This window comes from Chrysochloris asiatica, unplaced genomic scaffold (assembly GCF_000296735.1).
Source record: "Chrysochloris asiatica unplaced genomic scaffold, ChrAsi1.0 scaffold00108, whole genome shotgun sequence".
Classification (NCBI taxonomy): Eukaryota; Metazoa; Chordata; class Mammalia; order Afrosoricida; family Chrysochloridae; genus Chrysochloris; species Chrysochloris asiatica.
In genome coordinates, this window is record NW_006408626.1 from 897,010 (window position 1) to 899,422 (window position 2,413).

General features: G+C 40.2%; 1 protein-coding gene across 11 annotated transcripts in view; it reads left to right on the forward strand.

Annotated features, from left to right (window-relative positions):
* PEX5L (peroxisomal biogenesis factor 5-like) overlaps nucleotides 1–2,413 on the forward strand; it is a 366,277-nt gene that overhangs the window by 97,604 nt on the left and 266,260 nt on the right. The gene's annotated exons all lie outside the window — the stretch shown is intronic.

The window sequence follows — 2,413 nt, forward strand, 5'->3', positions numbered from 1 at the left end:
GTTTCCGAGGGTGTAAATCCTTACGGGAGTAGAAAGCCTCATCTTTCTCCCGCGGAGCGGCTGGTAGTTTCGAACCGCTGACCTTTAGGTTCGCAGCCCGATTCGTAACCACTACGCTACCAGAGCTCCTTACTGGTGCATATTCCCAGGTGTTTCTTCTGATGGGGGGGGGGCGCTAGAACTGTCAACCTTTCAGCTAGCGGTTAAACATACTCTTTGGAATGTCAAGGGACCTCGAATCATTATTAGAATGGTTTAAAAAGATTGTGTATTAAAAATAAATAAATGAAGAGAGAAAGAACAGAAACCCCCATATACAGCATTGCAGGAAAGAGAAAACTTCAATTTGGAGACTCTGAACCATGATACTCTGAGAAACTCAAAGAATAAAAAGCACATTATACAGCTGTGATTGCCCTGATTACGTTCACAGCAGACATGCTCTCATTAAAGTTTTCCTTAGCAAAGATTAATAGATGAGAAGTGGTTCAATGGAAAGAAGCCACATTTATTTGTGATGAGAGAGACTGGGACTATTCAAATATTCTCTCTGAAATCAGTATTGGAGTAAACAGATTTGCCACTGTATCCGAATCAGTCCCAGCCTGCCTGTGAAGATATTTATCAACAATAAATACTGTATGAGAAAGGGAAAAGTTCTTTATTAGATTAAATAGGAAAATTACTGGAATCAAAGCATGATTGTTGTTGTTAAGTGCCATTGAGTTAGTTCCAACATGTAGTGACTCTGTATAGGTTCCCAAGGAGCAGCTGGTGAGTTTGAACTGCCGATCTTGCAATTCAAACAAACAGTGCCACACCAGGACAACAAAAGCATAATAGCCTTGTATTTTGTTTCTAAATATTCCCTATTTGTGTCAAGAATTTTTGTTTTTTAAAAATTCTGAGTTATAGGTAATTTTTTGGGGAAAAATCACAGTAATATCATACCTTATATTTTCTTTTACATTAACACAGAGATGAGTTTGTTTTTTGTTTCTTTAATTCATTTTAATTTAGTGTACTGGCTCTCCAGAGCATCACCTGACTTTGGTGGGGGTGGGAAGTAGAACTAAGTTGTTATGGTGAATTGAGTGACAGTTTACATGGGAGAACATTTGTTTTTCGTATTTCATTGCATTGCAATGATTACAACCCCCTCCATGCATCATAATTCAACAGTATTTGCTTCTATTCTACTATTTTTCTTTAGCCATACACAAAAACACTTAGGAATATATAATCATTTAAACAACAAAAGGGCACATTCTGCAAGCCTGCCTCCTGGCTGCCAGCACACAACCTCTTTCCATGAGTTTAGAGTCCTCAGCTGCTCTAGGTGACCAAGTCATCATTTCTGCCTCCATCTCTGGTGTCGCTAATTCTCTTGATAGGGTCCCACGTTCCACTCATGCTCTTCCCCCTTGATAGTCCTAGGATCCTCTGATCCTGGAATCTAAGATTAACTACTTCACCCCCTTTTGTTACAAAACTTCTACATTTACAGTTGTGACAATCACAATTAGTCATGATAACAATTACTCTCTATTGAATCATAAGAATCTTATGCCCATCTCCTTTTACCAGACCCGTCTAGACAAGATGAAAACTATTCAGTGGGGATCCTATCTTCCCCCATACACTCTGAAACTAAACTCCCTCTTGAAAAATTGTGAGCCAGTCACTTTGTGCTTTTATAGTCCGCCATTTTAGGTAGCCAATATCTAAGTTGTCCATCCCTATCAACCCTGTATACTTGATGTGAAGATTCCTTCCCTGTCAGTTGGTATTTTGTGCTACTACATCCATAATTATAGGTGAAGTTCATCAGATTATAACAATTTACTCTTATTTCCTTTGTCAAAATTTTTATCTTCCTCTAATCGAGTTCTGATCATCATACCATCGAAGCTAGGTAAAATAGGTACCATCTGCAAGTTTGGGCTTTCTTGTGTGACACCCTTCACTTCATATCAGCTGGATGCTTCACTCTCAGCTATAGCCCTCTATGGCTATGTCCTTGTCCATGGGCACAGGTTGTCCCCAGGTCTCACCACACCTTGGACCAACCAGCTTCCTCTTCTCTCTCTCTTATCTAGGTCAGTGGAAGTCTGCGGAATGTGGTTGAGCTCAGCCCATTTCTTCATTGCTGCCTTTCTCCCTCTTCCACTCACCAGTAGACCAATGTGGTCGTTAGCAAGCTTACATGCCTGCTCATGTGTTCTCTTTGAGTTTCAGTCTTAGAGTGGGGGTTGTCCTGAAGGAACTTAATGCTTGCATTGATGGCTTCCCAGCGAACAACTTGCTTATTCTTGTAGTAGCCAGTCATACCGCCATTTTTGGTTTGGGTTTTTCCTGATGATCTTTCTTTAAAGATGTATCTTCTGTCGCTCTAGCTGTTACAGGCTGATCT